The following is a 15793-nucleotide window of genomic DNA, read 5'->3' as shown; positions in this document are numbered from 1 at the left end:
TATATCCCTAAAAGAATTTTCAGTCTAAGCAGTTGTGCAGTTTTTGTTTGTTTTAATAGCCCTTGTACAGCAAATAGTAGATCAGTAGCCACTTGACTGGGACCGAAGCAGATCTAGGGGAAATTGGTGGATGGCAGTTCAATCAGGATAAAGCTGTCAAGTTTGTTACTTCAGATTCAGTAATTTTAAGTATTATCATGAGGCCAAGTAATATATATATGTGTGTAATGAATTCCATCAACTCAAGGATCTGAGAGCCAAAGTGGAATACATCTAGTCTTGAATTTCTAAAGTGAAAATTTAAATCCCAACTCTCAGTGATTTTTAAGGAATTTGTGAGGTAGAGTGGTAGAGCTTGTTGCCTCTATTCCTTTGAATAGGTAGCCCTAATCACACCAGTTAAAGACCAGGAGGCAATGCGATGTCTTCTTTCAGGAATAGTTAGAGAAAGATAATCCTTCCTCATTTATCAATTAATTTACCTTTGGACGACATGGGTCTAGTTGTGGTGTTTACAGGGCACCAGAGCGTTATGCTAGAGGAGGCTGAATAGTTGAGGACTGTTTTGTGAGGGAAGCAAAATTTATTGTAAGAATGCTGGTTCTCTCCAGCAAGTTAGGTCACTTTATAGACAAGTGCTGGGAAGGAAGCTAATTACTTAGATGTTGATATCAAGGTGCAAGGAAATGCAGGATAGGAGTCAAGGAAGGAATATTTAGGGTACAAAGTACCATAGAAAGCTGAAACTCAATACAGAAGTATTACTAGATTCACACTTATGATCAGTCAGATAGAGAACTAGTGTGTTCCCATGCATGGACAAGAAGACTTCAGAGAAGAAGAGTGAAAGTTCATTAGGAACTTTTTGGGTTAGTGAAGTCTTGCACTGCTGGAAGGGGCTCAGTCTAAACTTTAAGCATGCCAGATTGCTACCAGTGAATACGGAGGTTTGGGGAATAATTTAAAACTAATAATTTAAAATTATTAATAAAACTAATAATTTAAAAAGCCATCAGATGCAGAGGGCAGTTCAGGCTGGACAGGAATACTAATATGGCTGTAGATGTGATGAGGAACAAAAGAATTTAACTTGTTTCCAGTCCAAAGGCAGTTGAGGATCAAGTGGTTCAGATTTCAGTTGAATGAACCTATTAACAATAGCTGTACTGTAATCAGAAAGACATTTATGCATTTCATTCATGAAATGAAAGCTTAAATACAATGCTGGAATGTTTGACTTGTCAAGGAGACCAGAATAATTGGTGTCATCAAGATGTGAACTAATTTTAAAAAATAAATTAACTAGGGAGAGGGGAAAGAGTTGCATTTATATACAAGGAAGACCATCATTTAATGGGTAAAATCTGTTTAGTCATAAATCACAGGTGCTAGACACACAAAAAGTAAAAGTATTTTACTTGGATTAGAATGATAAGGAGCATAATGTGTCAAAAGAGATGAAAAGTTTTAAAATATACTGGAATAGTAAAATTGGAGGATTTGTAACTGCTGTAATTAGCTGAATGGCATGTTGAGACATGGATTGTTAAAGCAAATTATTGATATCATAAACAACTGCTTTTTGAGCAGTTTGTTTTAGAGCCTCATAGAGCAAGGTGGAGTTAATTTTGGTGGTGCATGTTGGAGTTCCTCTGGGTAACAGCGAATACTGCACAATTGTTATATTTCATATTCACTAAAGGAGGAGTCTCCATTTTGGAAACGCAAGTGCAGTAAGTCACCAGGACTGGATGGTTTTCATCTAAAAGGAAAAGTGCAGAATAGTGGCAATACTGATGAAGCTTTTAGACCAATGTTTTATGGAATCCCTTCCATTCTGTTTTGGACTCCCTTTTAACTTCTCCTTCAACATGAAAACCAACATGTTTAGTTTCAATCCAGGGAGAACTATTAAAATACTTGAAACTAACCACTCTAGCCATTTTTGGAATGATTTAACTTAGAAAATGTAACTTTTTTGACTCTTAAAAAAATCAGCTTTTTGAGGATACCATAATGCAAATGGCTAGCTTTCAAATTTTAAAACTTGTAGTGTACTTACTGTTTAATGGTATATAGTACAGAGGTTGGTTTGAAGAAATTTTGTTCAAAAATAAAATTTAAGATTTCCTTGTAAACTGACTATGCTTAGTCAGCTTTGAAAGCAAATCGGTAGTGCATCAAAGTCATCAGTTAACTGGTTATGCATCAGAGAATTGGATATAAGTCTGCAGTGGAGAAAGGATGATACAGCACCAGATGTTGTACAAATGTAATCTCTACAGCAGGTTTAGTCTCCATCAACAACTGCAGTGAACTGCAAAGAATTTAATGTTCTGTAGACGCATCGATCTACTCTAGTAGATTGTAATTTCTAGTACAGAATACCCAATTACAACAGACACAGATTAGTGTTTTATGTTCACAGGTGCATTGCGAAAAATTAGCTCCTGCTTTTGCCATTCTCAAGCTTTCTGCCTGCAGGAGAGGAAGATCACTAACTCCTTTGCCAGTGGCCTATTGAAAAGCAGTAGATTATGTCCTTTTGGCTGCCTATCTCACTGTGAGGGATTGTTCATCTGTTGGGAATACAAAATGTATTGGAAATTGTTTCGGTGCCTTATTCCACATAGCACTTGGCGCATTGTTGTTCAAGGTTTTCAGCCTGAGAACTGAACATATTATTTCAAAAGGTTCCATCAGTACTTAGAGTCTCAGTCTCTGCCCTGTTCTGCTTCTTTTTCACTGCTGAGGTAGTGCAAAGGGAATATTGTAAATGTGTAGCACCAAAAAAAATGGCTGCAGAGTGAAATTATTCATTGGACTAGTTGAGAACTAGTGCACAGTACCAAAAATTAGTATAAAGTGAAATATCAGATTGTTTTCAGTTTGGATCTACGCTATAGACTTTGGCTCCAAGAAACTTAACATTCGACATTGGGAATGATGGACTCATAAGCTTTGATTTAAAAACAAAAGTTGCTTCCATTTTTCCTGCAGAAAGAGCACAAAATATAACTTGGTCTCAAGGAAGATCGTAAGGGGTGCCAACATGTCACCTCAGGCAAATCAAGGATGGGGTGGGAGACACATCTGGAGGTCCACAGGAAAGGAGGGAATCTTCCCAAGCCCTTTGTTCTTACCTAATCCACCTTACTTGTGAACCTACTGGTGCTTGTCCATTTACCTAAGGAGGCTTCTGAGTGCAACTCTTCCAACCCTCCCCAACCCAAAATGCTTCCTTAATCTCATTTACATTTTTCAGTGTATCTTAATAGGAGCAGAATTAAGGTACTTTGGATGCCTTGCTTAAAAAGTGCAACCCTAACTCTGCCATTTCCTGGTTTTCTAACATTTGAGGGTTTTTTTAAAAACTAACTTTATTGTAATGCACATATTGAGCAGTTCGTGAAATATGACAGAAATATTATCTCCAGGCTTTTTGTCTGATAAATGTGTAAAAAGTCTGAGTATTTTTATTGTTGTTAATGTTTTGACATGCAATATTACAGATAATGAGGGTAAGCAAAAATTTTACACTTTTTAATGAAGAATGCTTTTCCAGGATCATAAAATAATGGCTATTTCTCATAAATACATGTATGAATGGTTTGGGTGTATTATTAAAGAGCGCAGGTGTAGATTTTGCCTTCCTCTGAAGTATAGAAGGTATTACCTAAGAACAGACTAGGCAGACCTGTTGTCTGATTTGATAAGGCAGTTATATAAAAGTAGGATCTGTCACTTCTAGGTGACTGGTGTTTATGGTATTAACTAGGTTGTTACAGGATTGCCTCCTGTTTTATTAGACCTAGAAGATAGTGCTCTAGAGAGAGGGTCTGTTACTATAACATTTACAAAGGCTAAGCTTGAGAGAACAGACTTGACATTTAGAAAGGGTAAGTGGATCCCTGACCGATGCTTATGCATCCGTTCCATTTGCTTTTACTCTGTAATTTGCTTAATAACAGGTTTACATGCTATTTATATTTATAAAATATAAATATAAATATTTAGCATGTACTGGGGAGACCAATTCACCTTGTCCACCTTGTGGAGTATCCTTAAAAAGCGTAATACTTAGGTATTTAATTCTGCCTTTTGGAATTGTGTAAAAACACTCTGCAGTATTTAAAACTCTTCCTGGAGTAATTTTGTGGGGGGTAAACCCTGCTAATTCCAGAAATAGGCAGCATCTCAAGTATCCCAGTACTTGATAACTGTACACTGAGATTTTTATTAAGAGAAAGCCATTAAGAACCTTGACACCTTTTGACAGATGAAACCGGGCTCTCTGCATCTTAGTATTGCTCTCTGATCAGTCAGAACTATTATTCTCTAGACACTCCCTCTGTTCTTAAACTTGACTGTAAAAGTGATAGTTGTTTGGAGAAGATGAGACCAGCTAGATGCACTCTGCTGTCTAGTTGGCAAGGAAATGCATTGGTGCCCGTTATAACAGGCAAGAGATTAAACACTGTGAAGATAATACTGCTGACTCTGCCAACAATCTCAACCACTAGTTATTTCTTGCAAGTGTGTGGGTTTTTTTAAGATTAGTATCTTAGTTCAAAACCCTTTGTTGAAAACTGTCAGAGAGATTAATGTGACTGTTGACAACATATTGTGACTGCTGTGAGAGAATTCTCCTGAGAATAGAAAACATTAAGGGCTAGGTTTAAGCAAAACAATAGAAATACTTTAAGGGAAAACCAGCTCTTTACATTTTGGTGTTTTGTTTCATGGGCTCAAAAGATGGTAAAAAATTTGCATTTTACCATCTTCTGTTTTTTCTCTTTTTTTTAAACCTTATTTCATTTGCTGTTTTGAAACCTCTCCCTGACTAGTCCCTTCTGGAGAATAAAAATATCCATTCGTCTGCCATGAATTCTGTACTTTCATTGCTAAAGAAAGCCGTTGCCCTGCTTTTCATTGGCTGTGGCTGATGGGGGCGTGAGTGAGTGTTCATTGTGCAGCTCACATGAAGGTTGGAATTTACTCTTTTAAATCTTATTAAATAAATTTAAATAAATTATTTTGAGTTCCATTTTCTATGATAATGAGTGGTTCAGTATTTACTCTAAAGCTTTTAGCATTATTGGTTTGCCCGTGGTAATAAACCTAAACATTCCCTTTGTTGTGCTTTTACATTCTTTCTGTGCATTGCTTATCAAGCTTTCCACACCCCTCCCCACAACTTCATTTTGTCCTTTTTTCAGAAATAATCCTATTCTACATCTTACCAGTGCTTTTCCTTTGTCACATGTTTGTTTTTATTAATATACAGTTAGTGTGGATTTCATAAACTACATTGTACATAGATTTTTTTTTACTGATGTGTTGAAGTATGCCAGATTGCAATTGGTGAATCTGATATGTTTTTCTGTAATGCTTAGGAAAAATTACTTGAATAGGTGATCTGTGTTAGTGATTGGTCTAAAGCTGGTGTTGTTTTTTATGAAGAAATTAATTATGTAAAAATAGAACTGAAATCTGCATGTGTCTGTGATGGATATTTATTTGGAGATAAAGCTGCTAGTTGGTAGTTCCAGAGAAGAAGATATGTGGGTGGACTATAAGGTTGAGAAGGGGCACTGATGGGTATTCAGTAACTTAAACTTAAAACTTAAACTTAAAAAGCACTCTGCCCCCAGCCCGACCCTGGGTTGACAGACCCTGTGCCAGTACCTCCTCCTCGGTGTGGAGCGTTCTGACACCGTCAGCACTGGCACTGGTGCCGGGTAATGATAAGGACTTATGGCACTGTCCCAACTCCACTGGGCACTGTCCCAGAAGAAGAGGTCGGAGAGGGGTTGCTCTCTCCCTTATAGACCTAAGTAGCCTGCCACTGTTAGACCCAAGTCAGCCACACTAGTGCTGCTCCACCAGTGACGGTCACGCCAACTCCTACCCATGTAGAGGGGTGATTGAGTTCGGTCCCCGCTTGCTTGCCGAGACCAGGCCGTGAGCTGCACCTCCCTTTGACACCGGAGGCGTTTGAGGCATCCCAAGAACTGCGTCACCTCACAGCACCGTTCTCTCCTCCCAGACAGGATAAGTCACCGGCACCGGTCGCTCCCCAGGCTCCTTCAAGGGGAAGGCCCGCTATGATGGCCCACCGATCTCCGACCCCACTGTGCCGCTCCCCAGCATCGAAGCACACCCAGTCATGCCGATTTCTGAGCCCTCGGCACGAAAGCACAGTGCCTAGAAATACCACTCCCCCATGGTCATCATTTTCAGACACCTCGGAGTCAGAGTCAGGCTCCTATCGGTCCCAAAGGAGTAGGAGCAGATGGTCCACATAAACTCGGGACAGTATCCTTACCTGGCACAGCAGTGGACCACCTCAGCAGGTCATTTCAAGTCCACGAGTGGTCCCTTCACCCAGACGTCGCATTTTCAATCTTCCAGAGATGGGGCTTTCCCCAGATAGACCTATTTGCCATGTGACACAACAGGAAGTACCAGCAGTTCCGATCCTTGCAGAATCACAGCCCGGGCTCCAGAGCAGATGCATTCCTCCTTCCATTGGGGAGCCATCTCCTTTACGCCCATACTGCTCATTCACAAGGTGGTACTCAAGATCCAGAGGGGACAAGCTCAGGTCATATTGATAGTACCAACCTGGCCCCATCAGCACTGGTACACATCTCTCCTAGACATGTCCGTGAAAGCCCCGGTCACCCTTTCACTCCTCCCGGACCTTCTGATGCAAGATCATGGTCGTCTTCAACATCATGTCGCTTCACCTCGCGACATGGAAGCTCCATGATTGAACCCGATGGAGCTTTCCTGTTCAGATCAGGTTGACTAGTCCTCCTTGGCAGCAGGAAACCCTCTACTAGAGCCACCTACCTTGCCAAGTGGAAGAGATTTTCAATCTGGTCAGCGCAGCACCATTCATGCCCGACACTAGCCTCAGTGTCGCTCATTCTGGACTACCTCCTCCATCTGAAGCAGCAGGGGCTTTTGTTGTCCTCAATAAGAGTGCGCTTAGCCACAATATCGGCCTTCCATCTGGGTGCAGGGGGCCGCTTGGTGTTTGCTAACCCTGTGGTAAACCGATTTTTAAAAAGGCTCGACAGGCTGTACCCGAACGTCCGTCGGCTGGTCCCTACCTGGGACCTCAACCTGGTCCTCTCTAGACTCATGGGACCGCCCTTTGAACTGTTGGCAACATGCTCCCTGCTCTACCTCTCTTATAAGGTGGCATTCCTGGTAGTGATAACCTTGGGCAGGAGGGTGTCTGAGCTCAAGGCCTTAACATCGGAGCCTCCTTACACATCAACCAGGACATCTTCCTCCCAGTATTCTACCCTAAGCTGCACTCCACCGGCAAGGAGCAGAGACTTCACTCTCTGGATGTCCACAGGGTGCTAGCCTTTTACATCGAGAGAACAAAGCCATTCAGAAAATCACTCCAGTTATTCATGGCAGTGGTGGACAGACTGAAAGGTCAGCCAGTGTCATAACAACACATTTTGTCGTGGATCATGTCCTGCATTCGTGAATGTTACAACCTGGCGGGGGTTCCCGCACCCCCAGTCACTGCGCACTCTACCAGGGCGCAGGCTTCATCAACAGCATTCCTGGCACATATGCAGAGTCCTCCATCGACACTTTCACCACGCACTATGCGATTTCCCAGCAGGTCAGAGATGATGCGGCCTTCAGACGAGCAGTGCTCCAGTCAGTGGAAGACTCCGACCCCACCTCCTGAACTTAGGCTTATGAGTCATCTGATTGGAATTGAACAAGCACTCAAAAAAGAAAAAACAGTTACTCACCTTCTCGTAACTGTTGTTCTTTGAAATGTGTTGTTCATGTCCATTCCAGTACCCACCTTCCTACCCCTCTATCTGAGTAACCGGCAAGAAGGAACTGAGGCGGTGGTGGGTCAGCAGGGCTCTATACTGAGCGCCATGAAGGCGCAACTCCAGGGGGCGCCCAGGCCAACCTGACCGATGCTGCTAGGGAAAAATCTTCCAGCTACCATGCATGTGCACGCACACACCTGATTGGAATGGACATGAACACCACATCTCGAAGAACAACAGTTACGAGAAGGTGAGTAACCATTTTTTCTTTAAACAACTTTTTTTCAGACTTCTTGTTTTGCCCATTTTTAGGGGTTTCTGCTTGTGGTACTGAGGCATGTCCCAGTCACCAGGATTCAAGCCATGTACTCAAGGTCTGTGTCAGTGGGCGACCTGCACAATAGCTGTCTGAAGTGCTTGAGTGAAGCACATGTAAAAGACCAGTGCTAGATTTGCAGGGTCAGGACTAGAATCAAGAAGGATAGGGAGGCTAGACTGAAATGGCTGCTGCTGGCTGCCCTGGCCAGGGGAAGATCTCCATCCTCTCAGTCTGGTAAGAGAGGTGAGAAGGAGTTAAATAGAGTGCACATGAAACCTAAGTAGTACTTCTCCAAATCTGTGCTACTGTTGGCTTCAGTGCCACCAAGAGCACCATTGAACCCAATGCTGGCAGTGGCACTGTTATCATCTTTGGTACCGCAACGGGATACCATCTCAGTACTCACTACCCTGGAGGCATTTGCAGTGGCAAAAAATCTGCTCTGCTCTTAGTGCTGGCATCTTCATCACTATAGGAGTCAGATCCCTCAGCACCACAGGGTCCTAGAGTCTGGGCTCCAGCCCGAGCCTGGAATTCTACACAGCAATGAAACAGCCTCGCAGGCTGAGCTATGGGCCAGCTGTGGATTTTTCTTGTCTGTGTAGACATACCTAGTGTCCTCATCTAGAAGGGCAGAGTCTGGTACCAGGCCTAATACTGAGCATCAAGAACAGGTCCTAAAGCTAGAACAGCAGCCAGTAAAAGAGTTTTTAGCCCCTCCAGTCTTGGCTTCCTCTTCATCCTCTGCAGATAAAGCTGTTTCATCTGGGACAACTTCACCCCTTTCTGATGATTTAAAAGTTGATCAGGAGTAGTTAACAAGAGTGTCTGCAGACATGGGCATGCAAGTCAAGTACATCAGGAAGTCCTCACATCACCTGGTTGACAGCTTATCTGAGGGTTCCTCCAGGGTGGCTCTGCCAGTTAATGAGGCAGTACTAGAGCCTATAAAGGCTCTATGGCAGACCCTATCTTCATTGCCTCCCAACTCAAAAAGGGCAGAAAGAAAATGCTATGTACTCTCCCAGGTATTGAGTATCTTTATTATACTCACCCACCACCAGGACAGCAGCTAATGAGAGAGCAACATGGGAACCAGGCTGCCACCTCCAAATCAAAAGATGCTGAGAAGCTGGATTTATTTGTTAGGAAGATTTATTTGATGGAGGTTTGCAGCTATGTATTGTTAACCAACAGGCTCTGCTGGGTTGGTACGATATTAATGTATGGGGTTCCATGGAGAAGTTCAGAGAGCTGCTTCAGAGAACTTGAGGCAGGGAGTTCTCTTCCCTGATCAATGAGGGCAGACTAGTCATGAGAACATCACTGCAAGTGGGGCTGGATGCAGCGGATTCAGCAGCTAGAACCAGGGCTTCCCTGGTTGCCACGTTCAAATCATCCTGGTTGTAGCCTTCTGGTCTTCCCTAAGAAGTCCAGAATACTATCCAGGACTTGCTGATTGAGGTTCCTTCTCTATTCTTGGGCCAGACAGAAATCAAGCTCTTCCTAAGAACTCTAGAGCCACCTGGGAGTTCTTAGGCTTGTACATACCTGCCCCAGTCAGAAAGCACTATCAGTCCCAGAAGATGCACCAATATTCTCATCTACCGCCTTGACAGGACCTTTCAAAAAAGAGATCCAAGGGTTATATGTGTAGGCCTCCCCCTCCTGCTATTTTGACTCCAGCTCTGTGCCCTTGACAACACCTGGGAAATACATATTAGTCATTTTGATGTGCTGGTTGAGCTTACCATACCAGTCTCCATGTCTCCAGACCCAAACGTCCTCACCTTCGCAAGCTATCTGTCCCACCTCCACAGTGCTTGGTCCCAAATTACTTCAAACCAGTGGGTTTTGAGCACTGTGGAGGTGGGACATACTCTCCAGTTTGCTTCTGCCCCTCCTTCTCACTCTCCCTTCCCATCCTCCTTCGGGACCTCTCTCACGAGGAGCAATCTCTTCTTTGGTTGGGAGCCACAGAACAGTCTCCTCATAGTCTAAGAGGGAAGGAGTTTTATTCCTGCTATTTCCTAATCCCAACAGCAAAGGAGCGGGGCAGAGGGGTCTCAGACCAATCTTAGATGTGTGTCAGCTCAATAAGTTCTTGAAAAAGGTAAAGGTCTGGATGGTCACCGTAGCTTGTTGTTCTCTCTCTGGAGACTGGTATGCTGCCCTCGACTTAAAGGATGCCTACTTCCATGTGGCATTCAGTCAAGCTCACAGGAAATACCTCCAATTTCAGGTAAATCAAAATCAGCCTGTCATCAGTTTCTGGAGTCTTTACTTAAGTTATGGCAGTAGTAGCTGCATTCCTCCGAAGATTGGAAGTTGAGGTTTACCCCTGTCTGGACAACTGACTTGTTCCAGTCCAAACTGGAAGCACAGAGCAATGTTGTCCTGATCCATTCAATTGCTGAATTTCTTGGAACTATAACACAGAAAAATACTCTCCTCTCCCTGGTCCAGAAGATAGGGTTTATAAGTGCTATACTGGACTCATTTCAAACCAGGATCTTTCTTCCGGACTCCAGGTTCTAGGCAATGTGATCAATTGTTATATGTTTGAACTCTCACCTGGTCACAACAGCACAAAACTGTTAGAGGCTTTTGGGACATGTGACCTCTTCTACCTATGTGATCCAAGACACAAGACTACTCTGAATGGCTGGCTGGCATCAGTCTACTCGCCAAACCACGATCAGCTGGACTTGGTGGTGGGAGTGCCCTCCCATGTCCACACCTCCCTAGATGGGTGGACAAATCCAGCCAGGGTATGTATAGATATTCCATTTGCCCACCTGCAACTGATGCTCACACTAATGACAGATGCGTCTGCTCTAGGATGGGGAGCCCACCTGGGTTCTCTACAGACTCAGGGTCTGTGGCTTCAGAAGACTTAGACTTACATATCAATGTCAGAGAACTGAACGCTGTCAGACTGCTGTACTGAGTAGTTCTATTGCAGGTCAGGGGAAACAGCCTGTTAGTCCTCACAAGACAACATGGTGGCAGTGTTATATCTCAACAAGCAGCAGGGAACCTGTTCTTCTCCGCTCTGTCAAGAGAAGACTCTACTCTGGAAGCGCTGGCAACTCAATAGATCTAGAAGCATTTTGCCTGCTGGGGGTACAAAATGATCTAGCAGATCACCTGAGCAAATCGTTTGAGTCACCACCAGTGGTCTCTTCGTCCAGATGTGGCCAGATACATCTTCCAGCAGTGGGGGTTTCCCCAAGGAGACCTGTTTGCAACAAAGTCCAACAGAAATTGTTGGCAGTTCTGTTCCCTATGGGGTCACATGACAGATGTGTTTTTACTGTCATGATCAGGCTGACTCCTCTGTCCTTTTCCACCAATCCTGCTCATTCACGCAGCATTATTAAAGATAAGATAGTACCACGCCAGAGTCATACTTATAGCCCCACCATAGGCCCATCAACACTGGTTGTCAATTCTCCTGGCACTGTCAGTGAAACCTCCAGTTTCACGTCCCCTAGACTTGGACCTAATTTCCCAAGATCATGGTCCCTTCATTTAACTGCAAGGATGCGCCATGGCTGGATACTAGAGAGCAGTCTTGCTCAAAAGAGGTTCAAGAGATCCTGCTAAATAGAAGAGGGCCTTCTACAAGAGCTAATTACCTCTCTAAATTGAGACATTTTTCCATGTGGTCTCGCTAGTATGGGGTGTCTCTGTCCATTCTTCAGTTCAACATATCCTGGACTACTTATCATACCTGAAACACCAAGAGTTGGTTGGTCGTTCAGTCAGACTACATCTGACAACTGTTTCAACATTTCTCCCTAAAGTGGACAATCACTTTTTCCTCCAATGACATGTTCATAAGGTTTTTGAAAGGCTTAGTCAAATTATACCCTCAAGTACAATATTCTGTTCCCCTGTGGGATCTAAACTCAGTATCATCAAGTCTTATGGGTTCCCCGTTTGAACCACTGGCTACCTGCTCTCTGCTGCATATATCAATGAAGGTGGCATTTTTGGTGGCCATTATCTCAGTCACAAGAATAGGGGAGCTGCATTCCTCAATGTTTGGGCCTCCACATACGAACTTTTTTAAGGACAAGGTTTACCTGTGTCCTTATCCAAAGTTCATCCCAAAGATGGTGTCATCTTTCCACATCAATCAGCCAGTTTATTTTCCCGTATCCTACCAAAGCCATATTCAAGCAGGGAAGAAGAGCATTTGCAAACCTTGGATGTCAGAAGAGTTCTGGCATTCTACCTGGACAGAACCAGGCACTTCCGTAAATCCTCCTAGCTGTTCGTAGCAGTGGCAGACAGAATAAAAGGACAATTAGTCTCTACTCAGAGAATTTCTTCCTGGAATGCCTCCTGTATACACGTGCGCTATGACCTGGCTAATGTCACTCCGCCTAGCAGAGTTGCAGCTCATTTGACAAGGTTGCAATTGGCCTCATTAGCTTTTCTGGCACACATTCCAGTTGTGGACATTTGTAGAGCAGCAATGTGGTCCTCAGTCCACGCATTTTCCTCCCACTACGCTGTGGCTCAAGACTGCAGTGACAATGCTAGAGTTGGACAAGTTGTTCTCCAATCTTTATTGAAATAGGCTATGATCACATCTCCTGTTCTTATGGCTTGTGAGTCATCAAGAATGGAATGCACATGAGCAATCACTCCAAGAAGAAAAAACAGTTACTAAACTATTCAGTAACTGTTGTTCTTCAAGATGTGTTGCACATGTCCATTCCAGAACCTACCTACCTTTGCCCTCTACATGGGAGCTCTGGCAAGAAGGAACTGAAGGAGTCTAGGGGTATCTCTGTCCTTTTTATCTGCACGCAGAGGCATACAGTAGCAAGGGGACCCTCAAACGTCCCACTGAGTACCACTGAGAGAAAAAGTTTCTGGTGCCCTTGCGCTAGGCACACAAATCCAAAACTGGAATGGACATGTGCAACACATCTTGAAGAGCAGCGGTTTCTGAACTGGTTAGTAACTCTTTTATTCAAATTATCCAAATTCCCCTTATCCAAAAATTCTATTTACCTGAATCCACAGTGTGTCTCCATGTTGTCCTATGTTAGTTAAAATCACTTTAATTTATCTGAACTCCCCGTTATTCAAAACTTTCAGATATCTCTCAGATCATTTGGATCAACGGGAGTGTACGATCACCTGAGGCGGAAAATAAACATTTTTCTTTCTCCTCTTAATCCAGTCCACCTAAGTGTTGTGCAGAAAGGGAATGTTTTCAGAATTACAAGAGATTTTCTTTTGTCCATACTGATGTAATCTTGATAGCCCAGGTGAAGACATCTACATACATTTACATAATCTGGTGGTCATACAGCTAAAAATGTCTTTAAAAGAAACTTTCTCTCCAAATAGTCTGGGAAAATCACCACGAATGACCAAAAAGAAAACCTTCTTAGTGTCTTCTGTTGGTCCTGTCCATCTTCTGGGTCATTTTCAGGACTTTTCATTATTCTAATATCTAAAAATCCAATTTTTAACTCTGCCTTCTCAGTGTTGTGCTCAGGTCCACAGTTCATATACAGGTTGGTATTCTGCATGAGTAAATCAACTGAGCAATGCAGCACCTATAAATCATTCGTTTTCTTCCTGAACAATTGGTCCTAATTTATTTGAGATTCTAATATTGCCTGCTATTGCCTCCAAAGCAGGTGGCCGTGGCATTGAAGATCAGGAACATCTTTGAGTTCTATATCAAGAACAATAGATCGCCCTTGGTGTCAGACATAAACTGCCAGGGAAGAGCTAGAGACCTGATCCAAAGCCCATTCAAGTTAATGGAAAGATGCTCATTGACTTGAATGGGCTTTGGATCAGTGCCTGAGAAAACAAATCTTAACTAAAGTGTTATCAGAACCCTTTCAGTTATGGAGAAGCAGGATTTCTCTATCAAAGCAATGCAAGAAACTCACAATCTAATTATCCTATATTATTGTATCCCATCTTGTTTAATTAATGTAAATGTCTGTCTATTATTTTTAAAGAAAAAGCTATTTCATCTTATAATTATGCTCATGGTTACTAAACTATTGACCAGAGGCATGATACCTAGTTATTATGTAGTAAACCAAACCAAAAAAAGTCTTGATACTGTTTGATCTAATGTTCATTATTTTACACACTATGTATGACTGTATATATGTATGTGGTTTTACTTTTAAAATCAAATGCATCTCTTGTCATGACTTCAGTTTTTAATAGTTGATCTGTGCACTGACTGAAAAAAGAGTTGAGAGAAGAAAGGACATATTTTACTGTTTAAGAAAAAACATTTCCTTAGAATAATAAAAAAAAATCTGGTGTGTAACAGAATCCTGTCTGCACCCGAAACAGTTGCTTTTCTTGAAATTGGCTTCATTGATACATCTGTCTTCAGTTGTTTTTTTTCCCCCCAGCAAGCATGAGGGTTGTTGGTAACTGAATTCTGACATGTCAAATGATTTTAATGAACTCTTACTGGGGTGGAAGAGGGAGGACGAGGAATGCGTAGGGTAAAGGTAATAAGGAATTACTGTCTCTGTACATTAAGGAAAATGAACAGAGGTTAGCATTAATATCCTTCTAACATGTTAGTCCTATCTGGTAAGTGATGCTTGCTCTAAAGGAAGCAGCTCTTCAGTCTTAACAAATAAATCTGCTACTCTACTATAGTGAAAATTCAGAAAAAGACATGGAGTGTTGAAGGGGGAGGAGACTGCTTGTCTGGGGTGATTGATGTGAAATCCTTTGAAATAATCTTCTGTAGCTGAGAAACGAAGAGACTCGGTAAATTCAGCCGTTTAATTACTGTGTAAACACTTCTGTAGAATTACTGTACCAACAAGTATTTTTATTTTTAATTTAAGTAAGGGAGGATGGGAATGAACTTTTTTAGACATTTTTCCATGCCTGTTTCTTTGACTGCTCTTTCTTACTGAATGTTTGGATTGGAAGTGGGGCAGAAGAAGGTGTGTCTTACAACTACTGTGATATATTAATACAATGATGATGACAGGACTGACGTCAGGAAGCAGAGTTCAGAAGGGTGGGGGGGTCATCAGGGAAGTCACTTATGTGTTCAAGGTTCTTGTTAATATTTTGAAGTGCTGTTAGTTACATCTGTTGCTGCTTTTGCCTTAAACCCACAGGAATTTAGGAGTCTGAGTCACACTTCTGATTTATGGGTGATGAAATCTTTTTACAGTAGTCTTCCCCCACTTATCCCCCACAAAAACACAATTACGGAAGCCTTATTTGCTCATTTCAGAGCATTGTTACCAGCTGCAATCTCAGCAATGGCTGTCAGTCAATAGGTGAGGCAGTGACCCAGTGTGGTGGTACAGAATCAGGGCCCCTGTTGGCTTTAACAAATACAGAAGTGGTAATTTGCAGCAACTGAAGTGAAATGTTAAAGCTGTTGGCACCCTGTACGAACTGCTAAATGGTAAACCTGGATGTTCGTATTGGCATGAAATTTTAGTCTGTCTGGGCTTTTACTCGTGAGAAATACCTTTATAATATCAATGTACCATTCTGATTCAAGTTCAGGACACCAAACTTAAACTAACAGGAAAGAAGCATCTAGGGCATGGTAGCTATACGAGAGAGAAACTGCCAATTTCTACTAGTCTTAACCTGTTCTTCCTTTTACTTTGAT

At 42.4% G+C, this 15793-nt stretch overlaps 1 protein-coding gene across 18 annotated transcripts in view; it reads left to right on the top strand.

The window, feature by feature from the left end:
- The window catches only part of ERC1 (ELKS/RAB6-interacting/CAST family member 1), a 551656-nt gene that overhangs the window by 298541 nt on the left and 237322 nt on the right, over positions 1 to 15793 (top strand). The gene's annotated exons all lie outside the window — the stretch shown is intronic.

This window comes from Chelonia mydas, chromosome 1, assembly GCF_015237465.2.
Source record: "Chelonia mydas isolate rCheMyd1 chromosome 1, rCheMyd1.pri.v2, whole genome shotgun sequence".
Taxonomy (NCBI): Eukaryota; Metazoa; Chordata; order Testudines; family Cheloniidae; genus Chelonia; species Chelonia mydas.
This window is presented reverse-complemented; position numbering and strand designations above follow the sequence as displayed.